Raw genomic sequence first — 15,984 nt, forward strand, 5'->3', positions numbered from 1 at the left:
CAGCAGCAGAGGTCAGGGTTAAATCCTGTTCGCTGGAGCAATGAGGCAGCAGGTCTACTAGATGAATCACTTTCATGGTCATCTTTATGGAGCATAGCTATTTTTGTTAATTTCAGATTATTTAATTAGCTGAATTTAAATTCATCAACTGTTTGCAATGACATTTAATTTTGTGTCCCTGGATGGTTATTGCAAGTCACAATTACTGATGTAATCATTGCGCTATTGTTCCCATTTTTTCTCCTCTGGCTGTGCTTTGGGCTCAAGCAAGACTTGCTTCCACTCCATTTCTGAAGTGGCTCCTGGAACTCTTCCACAGGTAGAACAGGAGGTACTTGATGAATTGGGTATGTAGGTAGTTTGTGAGATCGTGTGCTTCTTCTGCTTTTAGTGTATGGTCTCTGTGTTACCAGCATGTGGACTTGATGTGTGTTCAGTGGTGTCACTTGGAGGAATAATGGGATATGCATCCCCAGTTTGTGGGTATATTGTTTTGCTCAGAGTCTTTCAGAGAATGCTGGAAATATTTCCTCCAGTAATCTTTTCTGTGCCAGGACTTGGAAGCTCTGAAAAGAGGGTATGGTCTGGGAGTCTGATGTTCGATGTGTGAACCACATGATATGCCCTATGGAGCTAAATGAGTGTGATTGAAGTGGAAAATCGAACCCTTGCAAATCTTTTGACACAGAAGAAAACTTGTCAAAAATCTTCATCTAAAATCTATTCAGGGAGGTGAAGAAATAACCCAAATTAATTGGCAGTTACTACCTCAATGTAATATGTATGGCATGATCTGAATGGCGCACACAAAAGAATCTTTCACTGTATCTCGGTTTGCTTTCCCCATGACAGCAAGAAACTGCAGAGAGTTGTAGACATGGCCCAGCACATCATGGAAACCAGATTCCCTCTATAGACTTTGTTTACTTTCGTTGCTGTTGTAAAACAGCCAACATAATCAAAGACACCACCCTCCCCATGCATTCTCTCTCCCCCCCACCTATCACAAGAAACACAAAAGCCCGAAAGTTGTACCACCAGGCTCAAGGACAGTTTCTACCTCACTGTCATAAGACTTTTGAATGGTCTCTTAACCATGTCTAAATGAACTCACCATATTTTACTTGTTTAAATCTCACACTCACTTTGGGAGTAATTTAAATCTGACATGCATTACTGACCTGTGCTAATGACGCGACAGGAACTTCTGTGAGAAAACAACAAGCAATATTGCACAGTGTAAAGTAATGTTCTGGTGTCCAAATTGATTGATAAATTGGTATATTATTGTCACATATACTGAGGTACAATGAAAAACTTGCATACTGTCCATACAGATCAATTAATTACAACAATACATTGTGGTAGTACAAGATTTAAAAAAAACAAAGCAGAATAAAGTGTTACAGTTACAGTCCATGGAGACAATAAGGTGCAAGGTCATAACGAGGTAGATTGTAAAGTTAAGTGTCCATTTTATTGTACCAGGGGTCCATTCAGTAGTTTTATACCCAAAGGGTAGAAGCTGCCCTTGAGCCTAATGATACTTGCTTTCAGGGTTTTGTATTTTCTGTTCAATGGGAGGAGGTACAAGAGAGAATTTCTGGGGTGGCTAAGGTCTTTAGATTATGTCAATGGCTTCACCAAGGCAGCACAAAGTGATGTGATGAGCTGGGTTCATAGCTCTGTGGCTCCTTGCGATCATGAGGAGAACATTGCCATCCCAAACTGTAATGCATCCGCATAGTTTCCATGGTGCATTGATAAAAATCAGTGAGGATCAAAGAGGATGTGCCTGATTTCTTTAGTGCCCTCGGGAAGTAGAGCACTGGTGAGCTTCTTGGCTCTGGCACCTACATGGTTGAACCAGGATGACGCTTCTGGGACAATGTTCTGTGGACAGATGAGACAAAAGTTGAACTTTTGGCAGAAATGCACATTGCTATGTTTGGAGGAAAAGGACACAGCACACCAACACCAAAACTTCATCCCAACTGTGAACCATGGAAGATGCATCATGGTTTGGCGCTGCTTTGCTGCCTCAGGGCCTGGACAGCTTGCAATTGTTGAGGGAACAATGAATTCAAAATTGTATCAAGACATTTTACAGGAGAATGTCAGGGTAGCAGTCTGTCACCTGAGCTTAATAGAATTTGGATAATACAACAAGACAATGACCCAAAAGATGAGTAAATCAGCAACAGAATGGTTTAAAAAGAAGAAAATTCATGTTTTGGAATGGCCGAGTCAAAGTCCTGATCGTAGTTCTATAGAAATGTTGTGAAAGGCCTGAAGCAAGTAGTTCATGCAAGGAAGCCTACCAACATCCCGGAGTTGAGGAGGTTTGGTAAGGAGGAATGACCTAAAATTCCTCCAAGCCGATGTGCAGGACTGATCAACAGTTACTGGAAATGTTTGGTTGAAGTTATTGCTGTACGGGGGGGAGGTCACACCAGTTACTGAATGCAAAGGTTCACATACTTTTTCCAACAAATTCATGTAATATTGCATAATTTTCCTCAATAAATAATTGAACAAGTACAATGTTTTCTGTTATTTATTTAATTGGGTACTCTTTATTTCATTTTAGGACTTATGTGAAGACCAGATCACACTCTACAGGGCTCACAAACTGTATATGGGTTGATAGTAACCAATGGAGTAACTTATGGAGTTGCATACTGTACAAAAGTGGGAAATGTTGGACTATCAGCACAGATTTTTGCAGAAAATTTAAAAGGACAGTCAAGTTCAGCAGGTAAATGGTGGACAAAATTGCCTGTGTTTGTGCTGGCTGAGTCCATGATGTGGTCTGACTTGTTTATTTAGAAGCACTATTATGAAGCTTGAATTGATTTGCACATTGGTTATAAAATCAATCTCTTTCAGTGCAAGCAAGTGGATGCAGATTAGTACAAAGTCAGCCCTTTATGTGATTCTACTGATTCTCTCCCATCTGTTGAAACTTTAATCCGAGAAAGCGGATTATATAAGCAGGCCTCGTTCCAATATGCCTTTCTGCCTCTATGCAAATGTCAGTGTCTTAATAATCATTAATTTGGTTAAAACCTGATGTTTCATCAATACATGTTAAAAATTCAGGCATTGTTTTTTGCAGCTTTGTTGAAGTTTCAGTCTTTGAAGGATTCAGAAACTGCTTTATGCAGTGGTGTGACATGTATGTGAAATGGCTACAAATTGTACTGCCTTCTTCTCCGTTTCCAACAGTCTGTTAATATGAAAAAGCCTGGTATAAATGAGGGAATAAGTTTACTGCTGTTTACCAAATTTCTCAACATTAACACCAGGTTGACTGTGAAGTACTGATTGCTGTGAAGATACAGATTATCAAGGATTCTTACAATAATAGAATCTAAGTTTTCATTAAGTTTGTATATTATATATTGGATACCTGAAATTGATTTCAACTCTGGAATAGAATTGAAATTTAAAATATTTAGGTAAAATAAGAATAATTTTTAGAGTTCTTTCAATCCTCAAAATTATGCTGAAATGTGATTCTTAGTAAATTATCAGCATCCTTTTTACAAATTACCACTGACAGCAATGAGAAGGTGTTGACGAATTGGCATATAGGAGAGAGATTGAAAATATGGCTGAGTGGTGCCACAACAACAACCTCTCACTCAAAGTCAGCAAAACCAAAGAACTGATGATTGACTACAGGAGGAAGAAACCAGAGCTCCATGAGCCAATCCTCATTAGGGGAATGTAGGTGGAGAGGGTCAGTAGCATTAAATTCCTTGGTATTATCATATCAAAGGATCTGTCTGGGGACCAGCACATAAGTGTCAACACAAAGAAGGCACACCGCCTCTACTTAGAAGCTTGCAGAGATTTGGCATGTCACCAAAACTTTTACAAGTATCTATAGATGCAGAGCAGATAGTATATTGACTGGTTAGGCAGGTACACAGAGGGGGTCGGGTGGCTCCGTTGGTAAGAAAATGAAGTCCAATCCTTAGAAAAAGGTGACTTGGGGGTGGGAGATGTAGTATCCTTATGAGTAGAGTTAAAAAACAGCAAGGGTGAAAAGTAGTTATACGGGCCTCTGAATAGTAGCCAACATGTGGGCCACAAATTACAAAAGGAGAAAGAAAAGGCAGTGTTGTGTTAGTCATGAGGGATTTCAATATGCAGGTAGATTGAGAAAGTCAGGTTGGTGCTGGACCTAAGACAGGGAATTTGTAGAATGCCTACAAGATGGCTTTTTAGAGTAGCTTGTGGTTGCGCTGTCTAGGGGAATGGCAAATCTGGACCGGGTGTGATGTAATGACCCAGATTTGATTAGGGAGGTTAAGGTAAAGGAACCCTTAGGAGACAGTTATCATAATATGATGGAATTTACCATGTAGTTTGATAGGGAGAAGCTGAAGTCAGATGCATCAATATTAGAGTGGAGTAAAGGGATTTACATAGGCATGAGAGACGAGCTGGCTAAAGTTTATTGGAAGGGGACACTAGCAGGAATGGCAGCAGAACAGTAATGGCTGGAGATTCTGGGAGCATTTTGGAAAGCACGGGAAAAATATATTCCAAAGATGAGGAAGTATTCTAAAGGGAGGATGAGGTAACTGTGGCTGACAGGTAAGTGAAATACAGCATAAAAACAAAAGAGAGGGCATATAAGAGAGTAGCCAAGATGTGGGGATGAGATTGCAAAAGGAGCTGGAAAGGGTATGTAATAAGGGTAATGTCACAATTGTAAAGAGGGACTTCAATATGCAAGGGGATTGGGATAATCAGGTTGGTGTTGGATCACAAGAGAGGGAATTTGTTGAATGCCTATGAGATGGCTTTTTAGATCATCTTGGGCTCGGGACTACTTTGGGAAAGGTTATCTTAGATTGGGTGTTGTGTAACAACCCAGATCTTATTAGGGAGCTTAATGTACAGGAACCCTTAGCAGGCAGTGATCTTAATATGATTGAATTCATACTGCAATTTGAGAGAAGCATAAATCAGATGTATCAGTATCACAATGGAATAAAGGGAATTACAGAGGCATGAGAGAGGAGCTTGCCCAGGTGGATTGCAGGAGGGTACTGGCAGGGATGGTGGCAGAGGTGACTGAAATTTCTGGGTATAGTTCACATGGTGCAGGATAGATATGTCCCACAGGAGCAACTGCGGCTGACAAGGGAAGTTAAGGACTACAAAATAGCCAAGGAAAGGACATATAAGTAAGCAAAAGTGAGTGGGAAGTTGGATGATTGGGAAGCTTTCAAAATCCAACAAAAGGTATCTAAAAGGCTTTAAGAAGGGGAAAGATGAAATATGATGGCAAACAAACTGATAATATAAAGCAGGATACTAAAAGTTTTTTCAGTTATATAAAAAATGAAAGAAAGATAAGAGTTGATATCGAATCACTGGAAAATGATGCTGATGAGGTAGTAATGGGGGACAAAGAAATGGCAGGTGAACTTAATAAGTACTGTACTTTGCTTCAGTCTTTACCGTGGAAGACACTAGCTACATGCCTGAGGTCTGTTAGTGTTAGGGAACAGGAGTGAGTGTCATTGCTATTACAAAGAAAAAGTGCTAGGCAAACTGAAAGGTGGATAAGTCACCTGGACCAGATGGATGACATCCCAGAGTCTTGAAAGTGGTTGCTGAAGAGATAACGGATGCATTGGTCATGATCTTTCAAGAATCACTTGATTCTGGGATGGTTGCAGAGGTCTGGAAAATTGCAAATGTCATTCCACTCTTTAAGAAAGGAAGAAGACAAAAAGGAGTAAATTATAGGTCAGTTAGCCTAACCACAGTGGCTGGAAAAGTGTTGGAGTCCATTATTAAGGACGAGGTTTCAGGGTACTTGGAAACTAATCATAAAATAAGGCAATGTCAGCATGGTTTCTGTAAAGGGAAATCTTGCCTGACAAATCTGTTAGAATTATTTGAGGAAGTAACAGGCAGGGTGGACAAATGATGTCACTTACTTAGATTTTCAGAAGGCATTTGATAAGGTGTCTCTCATTATTAATTAAAGTCTGTCACGAGCCTTGTGGCCCATCAGGCCGGTGCTTATGCTAGTTTCCATGGCGTGAAGTAACTGAGAGTATGAGACTCCCCCCCCAGATAGGACGCCAGTCTGTCGCGAGGTTAACCCCCAACATGCCGGTACCCATTCTCAGCTGGATAGACTGGAGCATTGTGTGGTTAAGTGCCTTGCTCAAGGACACACATGCTGACCCGGCCGAGGCTTAAACCCACGACCTTCAGATCGCTAGTCCAACACCCTAACCACTTGGCCATGTGCCATACAAGGTGTCTGTCATGACACTACTTAACAAGATAAAATCCTATGGTGTTACAGGAAATATACTGACATGGATAGAGGAATGGCTGACAGGCAGGAGGCAGTGAGTGGGAATAAAGGAGGCTTTTTCTGGTTGGCTGCCAGTGACTAGTGGTGTTCCTCAGGGGTCGGCATTGGGACCCGTACTTTTCACATTGTTTGTCAATGATTTAGATGGTGGAATTGATGGCTTTGTGGCAAAGTTTGTGGATTTTATGAAGATAAGTGAAGGGGTAGGTAGTGCTGAGGAAATAATGTGATCACAGCAGGACTTGGAAAAATTAGAAGAATGGGCAAAAAAGTGGCAGATGGAATTCAGTGTTAGGAAGTGTATGATAATACATTTTGGTAAAAGGAACAATAGTGCAGTCTATTATCTAAATGGGGAGAGAATTCAAATATCAGAGGTGCAGAGGGACTTGGGTGTCCTTGCACAAGACTCCCAGGAGGTTAATTTATTGGTTGAGTCTGTGGTAAAGAAGGCAAGTGCAATGTTGGCATTTATTTCAAGGGAAATAGAATATAAAAGCAAGGAGATAATGCTGAAGTTTTATAAGACACTAGTCAGGCTGCACTTAGAGTGTCAACAGAGCCCCTTACTTCGGAGAGGATGTATTGTCTTTGGAGACAGTTCAGAAGAGGTTCACGAGGGTGATTCCAGGAATGAAGGTGTCAATATATGAGGAGCTTTTGGCAGCTTTGGGCCTGTACTCACTGGAATTCAGGAGAATGTGTGGGGATCTCATTGAAACCTATTGAATGTTGAAAGGACTAGATAAGGTGGATGTGGTGAGGATGTTTCCTCTGCTGGGGGTATCCAGAACTAGAAGGCACAACCTCAAAATTGAGGTGCGACCTTTTAGAATAGAAGTAAAGAGGTATTTTTTTAGCCAAAGAGTGGTGAATATGTTGAATGCTTTGCCACAGTTTGCGGTAAAGCCAGTATATTCAAAGCAGAAGTTGATAGGTTCCTGATTGGTCAGGCATGAAGGGAAATAGTGAGAAGGCAGGTGTATGGGGTTGAATGGGATCCGGGATCAGCCATGATGAAATGGAGGAGCAGACTTGATAGGCTGCGTGGCCTACTTCTGATCCTGTGTCTCAGGTCTTATAGTCTTGTAACTTAGCCAGAATGAGTGGGAAGGTAGAAGATAGAGAAGTTTTTAAAAAACAACAAAAAGCAACTTAAAAAGCCACCAAGGGAGAAAAGATGAAATATGAGGGTAAGTGAGCCAGCAATGCAAAAGAAGATACATAATTTTTATCAGATATATAAAGAGTAAAAGTAAGATGAAAATGAATATCGGACCACTGGAAAATTACACTGGAGATGTAGTATGGGGAACAAAGAAATGGTAGATAAACGTATTGAGTATTTTACATCAATCTTCACTATGAAAGACACTAGCAGAATGTCAGAAATGTGAGTGTATCATTGGGGCAGAGGTGAGTGTCATTGCTATTACTGAGGAGAAGGTGCTTGGGAAGGTAGATAAGTCACCTGGACCAGATGGATTACACCCCAGGATCTTGAAAGTGATAGCTGAGGAGACTGTGGAGGCATTAGTAATGATCTTTCAAGAAACATTAGATTCTGGAATGGTTCTAGAGGACTGCTAAATTGCAAATGTCACTTCACTCTTTAACAAGAAAGGGAGGCAGGAGAAAGGAAATTATAGGCCAGTTAGCCTGACTTTAGTGGTTGGAAAAAATGTAGGATGGGTGAGGTTTCAGGGTACTTGGAGGCACATGACAAAACAGACCAAAATCAACATGGCTTCCCTAAGGGGAAATTTTGCCTGACAAATCTGTTGGAATTCTTTAAGGAAATAACAGGCAGGATAGACAAAGGAGAGTCAGAAGATGTTTACTTGGATTTTCAGATGGTTTTAGACAAGGTGCTGCACATGAGGCTGCTTAATCTGATAAGAGCCCAAGGTATTACAGGAAAGATACTAACATTGATAATAGATTTGCTGACTGGCAGGAGGCAAAGAGTATGTTCCACAGGGGTCGGTGTTGGAACTACTCCTTTTCATGTTATATGTCAATGATTTAGGTGAAGGAATTGATGGCTTTGTGGGCAAGTTTGTGGATGATACAAAGATAGGTGGAGGGGCAGATAGTGTTGAGGAAGTAGGTGTCTGCAAAAGGACTTACTCAAATTGGGAGAATGAGAAAAGAATGGCAGATGCAATATCGTGTAGGGAAGTGTATATGGTCATGCATTTTGTTAGAAGGAATAAAGGCGACGATTATTTTCTAAATGGGGAGAAAATTCAAAAATCAGAGCTGCAAAGGTTTTGTGAGTCCTCATGCAGGAATCCCTAAAGGTTAACTTACACAAACACGAGGAAATCTGCAGATGCTGGAAATTCAAGCCACACACATGTTTCCGGCCGAGACCCTTCGTCAGGACTAACTGAAAGAAGAGCTTTCAGTTAGTCCTGACGAAGGGTCTTGACCGGAAGCGTCGACTGTACCTCTTCCTAGAGATGCTGCCTGGCCTGCTGCGTTCACCAGCAACTTTGATGTGGGAGGTTAACTTACAGGTTGGGTTGGTGGTATGGAAATGGATGCTACCGTTGCATTTGCCTTCAAGAAATCTAGGATATAAAAGCAAGGATGTAATGCTGTGGTGTTATAAGGCATTGGTGAGACCACAGTTGGAGTATTGTGAGTAGTTTTGGGCCCATTATCTAAGAAAAGATGTGCTGGCTTTGGTGAGGGTTCAGAGGAAGGTCATAAGAATGATCCCAGGAATGAAAGGTTTAATTTTTGAGGAGTGTTTTAATGGGCTGAGATTCCACACAGGTTCAGAAACAACCATCAAGTTCAAGCTCAGTTTATTGTCATTGAACCATATGCATGTATACTGCCAACTGAAACAACGTCCCTCCAGACCAAGGTGTAAATAGTACATAGAACTCACACACAACACAAAGCTAATATTACCACAAATAGATTAAGAAATAATGTGGGTTCAAAGAGATTGTTGGACAGATGGGGGGGATCATTAAAAATGCTTAAAGCCCTGTATATGTAGTGCACCTGATAAATATCTTGGATGGATGAAAGAGAGACCCCGGTGATCCTCTCAGCAGTCCTCACAATCCTTTGTAGGGTCTTGTGGTCAGATGTCTTAAAATTCCCATACCAGACAGTGACACAGCTGGTCAGGACACTCCCCATGGTTCTCTGAAAGAATTGGTTTTAATTGTGGGGGGGTGTGGGGGAGTTGGAATCCTCGCTCACCTCAATCTCCTCAGGAAGTGGAGATGTTATTGTGATTTCATGGCTAAAGAGGTGGTGTTGAGGGACCAGGTGAGATTGTCTGTTTTGTGGACACCCAGAAACTTTGTGCTCCTAACTCTCATGGAGGAGCATTCATATGCAATGAGGAATGGGCAGCCTGTGCCTTTCTAAAGTCCTTAGTCATTCTTTAGTCTTGGCGATGTTGAGACTCAAATCTATCAGCCATTCTACATCCTCTTTACTTTGTCTCAACATTGTTGTTGATGAGGCCAACCACCATTGTGTTATCAGCAATTTTGATCATTTGGTTTGAACTGGATCTAGCAATACATTCATGCATCAGCAGTGGGCTGAGCATTCAGCTCTGGTGGACGTCAATGCTCAGCATGATTGAGCTAGAGATGTTGCTGCCAACACAGACTGATTGTGGTCTTTCTGTCAAGAAGTCCAAGATCCAGTTACAGAGAGAGGTGTTGAGACCCAAAAAGGACAGTTTACCCACCAGCTTCTGAGAAATGATTGCAATAAACACCGAACAGACATTGATAAGCAACATCTTGGTATATGAGACACCATTTTACGGGTGGAACAAGATGGAGACAAGTACAGAGCCTATGGCATCATCAGCGGACCGATTTGAGTGATAAGCTAACTGGAAAGGGTCCAGTGTTGCAGGTAGGTGAGTTTTAATGCAATCCATTACCAGCGCTCAAAGCGGTTCATTATTGAGGTTTTTGCCACTGGACAGTAGTCATTAAAACAGGTTACTGTCACCTCCTTGGGCACTGGGATGATGGTGGCTGCCTTGAAGCCTGTGGGGACAGTGGACTGTTCCAGAGAGATATTGAAGATGTCTGTTAGAACCTTCATTAGCTGGGCTGCGCAGTCCCTCAGCACCCGACTAGATATGTTATTGGGACTCACAGTTTTACATGGGTTGACCCTGGCTAGGGTTTTCCTCTTATCAGCTGTGGCCAGATAGAGTGTCTGCTCCTTGGTGGGAGTGAGGCTTCCTCATCTGCACGTCATTCCATGATTCAAACCATGAGTAAAAGACAATCAGCTTATCAGGAAGAGAGCAGTAGAGAGCAGTTACTGCCGTTGAAGCACAGGGTGGACATATTTGTTATGGTCTGAATGCACTGCCACATGTGCCTCGTGCCTCTGGTGTCAGAAAGAGCTGTAATAATCACGTTTTGCTTTCTTGATGCTGCAGGAAAGTGTAGTTCTTGCTGACCTGAGAGCCACTTATCTCCCTGATCTGAAGGCAACATCCCAATCACAGCTTGTCTTTTTTGCACATTGTTTGTCAGTCTTTGTTTATGTATCCTTTCTTTGTAAATTCTATTGCATTGTTTTCTCTCCTGTAAATGTCTGCAGAAATGAGTTTGAAGGTAGTATATGGTAACAGACATGTACTTTAGTCATAAATGTACTTTGGACCTTGATAAATTAATCTATCTCTGGTAGCTGAAGGAAGAGTTCTGGAAGGACACCCTGTTTTCTGCACAGTCCATGTTGTGATGTATGTGTGGAGACAGAGGATTTAAGAACATATTGGGGGTATGGATGCAGAGGGTGGAGATGTTGTTAAAGTGGATGGGTACTAGTGATACGTTACGGGAAGATGTAATTCACAGGTTATGTGTATTTAATATTTCAGTAATATTTGAATAATATTGTAAATAAATGTTTGATTAAGCATTCCTATTCATTTAAATAATTAATTTTGGGTTATGAGTAAAAGTACATGAATGGCAAATGTAATCACACCACCATGTCATACGTGCGTGCCTCACTAAAATAAAAAAACTAAGACCCATTCTCCTGGGCCCTTGTCTTTTGCCTTCAATTAGTTTTTATGTTTTAGAATTACCAAACATAAAAGTACTGACAGATAAGTTTTAACTACCTACCTGTTGAAGTGTAGTGAGTGTTTGAATTTTTTTTTAAAAACTCTGCATGTTTTTCTATTTTTGGAGTAGTACCTCTCTTCAGAAAAGGAGAAAGAGTCATTCAAGTTTTTAAAAAGACAGGAAACGGATAAATTCACAGGTTCATAAACAGTGAATACTGGGTGATAATAGACATAGATTTAAAAAAAGCAGAAATGCCTGACTACATCAGAAAGATAGACACTTTTGATTGTACAAGATCAAACTAGATATTGTATACTGAGCAAATTGAGCAATATTTAAAGAAAATAGAATAGCTGATGAGAAGTGGGTGCTAGTCTAGCTGAGTGCATTGAGTTGAATGTTATACAGTTTGCTTAGAAGTTTAACTGCTCTAACGAAACCAGCTGAAATGAGGTTTGCTGATATTGTGGAAGTAATGCAGGAACGTTTAGAACCAAAACTATTGATTGCAGAAGAGCAGTTGAAATTGCTGTATTGAAGGAAACACCAATCAGAGACACAATTGAGTTGTAGTCAGGAGTGACAGTAAGTGTGAACAAAATTGCAGTGCCTAGACAGAAAACTGTCTGGCTGAACAGTTTGTGTTACCATTGTGACGGGCTCACAAACACCAGACCAATGTACATTTAAAGACGAAACTTGCAGAAAGTGCAACAAAGTAGAACATATACAAAGAGCATGTTAAGCAGACAAAAATAAATAGACTGCACACTGAAGAGATAAAGATAAAAAGTCAAGTTGCAGTTTCAAAAAGAGCATTCATCTGCATTTTGATGACAAATCTGATAATGATGAGAGTGACTCAGGACTGAGTAGCTTTGAGGTATATAATGTGAAAATATGAGACAAGCAATATGGCTTGCACCAGAATCGAACTTCAAATTAATTAAAATGGAATTGGATACTGATTCAACTGTTTCAGTCATTTGATAAAATGAGTTTGAACGGCATTTCAAAGATACTGAATTGAAGCCTGCACATATCCAGCTAAGCATTTATACTGGAAAAAAGATAGCTCCTGTGGGAATAACATTTGTAACAGTGAAATACAATAACGAACAAGCTACATTGAGTTTGTATGTGGTAAAAACAGGGGTCATGAGTGGTTGAGACAACTACGACTAGATTGGAGATCCATCTACAATTTGCATGCCATATTCCCTGTAATAGAGTCAACTGAAAGTGAATGAAGAAAGGTACTGTATGAGGCCACAGCAGTGTTCAAGGATGGCACTGAAAAATTGAAACAGATCAGGGGTAAGATTGTGCTCATGAAAATGCTGCACCCAAGTTTTGCAGAGCCCATTCAGTTCTTTATCTCATCTATGATAAATTAGCTAGTGAGCTAGATTGCATGGAGGCTGATGAAATTCTATCCAAGGTTGAGTGGAGCCCTTGGGCAATACCAGTGGTCCCAATAGCAAAGAAGAATGTGTCTGTCAGGATCTGTGGTGATTTTAAGGTCATCATCAACCCAGTACTGAAAGTAGATGAATACCCTCTGCCCAGATAAAGGATATCTTCGCAAACCTTTCTGGAGGGAAGCTCTTCAGCAAAGAGGACTTAACAGACACCTAGCTATAGATGGAGATGGAAGAAGAGTTCAAAGTGTTTTTCACCATAAACACACACAAAGGGCTTTATCGCTATAATAGGTTTATTTTTGAAGTAGCTTCTGTACCTGCACTCTGACAGAAATCTATGGACCAGGTGCTACAAGGGTGCCCAGTGTTACCTGGATGCCATCATCACTACCATTAAGGATGAGAAGGAACATCTCCCAAATCTCAAATATCAAGATTAGATTATAGGCTCAGACCAAAACACAACAAGTGTGAATTTTCTAAACCAAGCGTTACTTATTGTGGTCACACCATTGATGCACAAGCATTACACAGGCGTGTGGAGAAAACTTAAGCGGTGGTGGATGCCCCAAGACCAAAGGACATATCAAAGTTACAGTTCTTTTTTGGATTGGTCAATTACTTTAACAGGTTCCTGCCAAACCTGGCTACTGTGCTGCACCCCTTGAACTCATCACTACAAGTCAGGAAGAAATGGCAATGAACAGAGTAGTATGAGTTAGCTTTCCAAAAGGTAAAGGGAATGGTGATGTATCTTATAGTATACTGTCTATGTATATATAATTAGAACTTGACATGCATTCTATATTGAGTTGGAGTTTATAGCTAAGCAGGAAGGAATATTGTGTATTCAGTATTTCAATAATATTTGAGTAATTTTGTAAATATATTGTTTGATTAAGCATTCTTGTTCATTTAAATAATTCATTACAGGTTATTGGTAAAAAAAATGTGTAGGGCATACATCGTCATGCCACCATGTTATATGTGCGTGCAATGCTAAAGTAAAGAACTAAGTAAGGCCCATTCTCCTGGGCTCCTGTCTTTTGCTTTCAATTAGTTCTAATGTTTTGGAGTTATAAAACATTAATGATGGGTGTGGTGTGTGATTGTTAGAAATAAGACTAACTGAGTCGTGTCTAGTAGTTGCTGGGTGAACAAGAATAATATCTGTAGACCATGAATTGTATCTCTGTGTGAACTGCTCCTCCAGGAAATTCAATTGCAGCAGAATGTGAACAAACCCATCAATTGATTAAGCCAGGTCTTGAAAATGCTGTGAAGTTGATAGTAATCAGCAAAGATATTTCATGTCTTCTCTTATTATATGAAAAGCATATCAGACATTTATTCAGTTTTGTTTCAAAGGTCAGCTTTAATGTTGCCATGGAAATGTGGCAGATTGAAGCCACTGATGTGGTCAGTTACAGGGCGTGCCTAAGTATGAGTTTGGAAACCAGACCAGGATTTGTACCATCTGTTGATGCAGATGACAAATTGATCACAGTATACTGCACATTGTTTTGGAGATATTTCCTTGTAAGTCTCAAAAATCCCGAACCATTGTGTACAGGTGACAGAACACGATTGATAATTTTACAGAACCAACCATGGCACCTTAGGTGTCGGAGGTAACATACTACAAAAAAGATTGTCGCTAACAGGAATATATTCTAGATGGAAGAAATAAATGAGCAGACTATTATTTAGATGGGAGAGAATTCAAAATGCGGAGATGCAAAGGGACTTGAGAGTCCTTGTGCAAGATACCCTAAAGGTTAACCTCCAGGTTGAGTCGGTTGTGAAGAAGGCGAATGCAATGTTGGTATTCATTTCTAGAGGTATAGAATATAAGAGCAGGGATGTGATGTTGAGGCTCTGTAAGGCAGTTGTAAGACCACACTTGGAGTATTTTATGCAGTTTTGGGCTCCTTATTTTAGAAAGGATGGACTGACATTAGAGAGGGTTCAGAGAAGATTCTTGAGAAAGATTCCAGGAATGAAAGGGTTACCGTATGAGGAATGTCTGGCAGCTCTTGGGCTGTATTCCCTGGAGTTCAGGAGAATGAGGGGGATCTCATAGAAACGTTCCGAATGTTAAAAGGCCTGAACAGATTAGATATGGCAAGGTTATTTCCCATGGTAGCAGAGTCTAGGACAAGAGGGCACGGCTTCAGGATTGAAGGATGTCCTTTTAGAACTGAGATGCGGAGAAATTACTTTAGTCAGAGGGTGGTAAATCTGTGAGTTTGTTGCCACGAGCGGCTGTGGAGACCAAGTCATTGGGTGTATTTAAGGCAGAGATAGATAGGTTCCTGATTAGTCCGGGCATCAAAGGGTATGGGGTGAAAGCAGGGGAGTGGAGATGATTGGAAGAATTAGATCAGCCCATGATTGAATGGCGGAGCAGACTCGCCGAATGGCCTACTTCTGCTCCTATATCTTATGGAATTATGTAATTAGTAGTGTATATCACGGATTGGTGCAAGGCATCAACTTTGTATAGTTTACCTAAGTGACTTGAATACAGGCACCAAAGGTGCAGTTGCTAAATTTGATAATTATGCAATGATAAATAGGGTAGTAAATTGTGATGAGAATTAGGGGATCCATAATGTTGTGGCCTTGTTAAAGGAGGGATGCACGGTCAAGCTAGGTCACTGCTGACAGATGAACCTAACAGTGATATGAGAATTACTGGAGAGGATTCTGAGAGACAGGGTCGATCTGCATTTGCAAAGGCAAGGACTGATTGGTGATAGCATGGCTTTTTGCGTGGGAAATCATGTCTCACAAATTTGATTGATTTTTTTGAAGAGGTGACCAAGAACAATGACAAGGGCGGGATGGTAGTTATTTTCTACAAGACTTCGAAGATCACATGGTCTTATGGTCAGCCCCTATCAATCCCTTCCCCACCTTACACAAAGACTGTGTCCACAGCCCCCGTCTCATCCTGCACTCCCCCCTCTTCAGATTCTCTCACAGAGTATGAATAATCCAGAATAAAACAAAAACAGTCTGCTAAAGGAACTCATTCAGTGGAGCTGCATCTATGCTGAGGGGGTGGTGGGGTGGTGGGGATCACACAGAAACGATTAGCAATTGTTTTGGTCAAAAC

General features: G+C 40.7%; 1 protein-coding gene across 5 annotated transcripts in view; it reads left to right on the forward strand.

Annotated features, from left to right (window-relative positions):
* The window catches only part of LOC140191556 (phosphofurin acidic cluster sorting protein 1-like), a 294,121-nt gene that overhangs the window by 127,405 nt on the left and 150,732 nt on the right, over positions 1-15,984 (forward strand). The window contains exon 1 of one of the 5 annotated variants that reach the window (XM_072249066.1): positions 10,187-10,255. The exons of the other annotated variants lie outside the window; for them this stretch is intronic. The gene's annotated coding sequence lies outside the window, so the exon portion shown is untranslated. Of the gene's footprint in view, positions 1-10,186; positions 10,256-15,984 lie in introns of those variants that run through there. 5 annotated transcript variants of the gene reach the window in all.

This window comes from Mobula birostris, chromosome 2 (genome assembly GCF_030028105.1).
Source record: "Mobula birostris isolate sMobBir1 chromosome 2, sMobBir1.hap1, whole genome shotgun sequence".
Lineage (NCBI taxonomy): Eukaryota > Metazoa > Chordata > Chondrichthyes > Myliobatiformes > Myliobatidae > Mobula > Mobula birostris.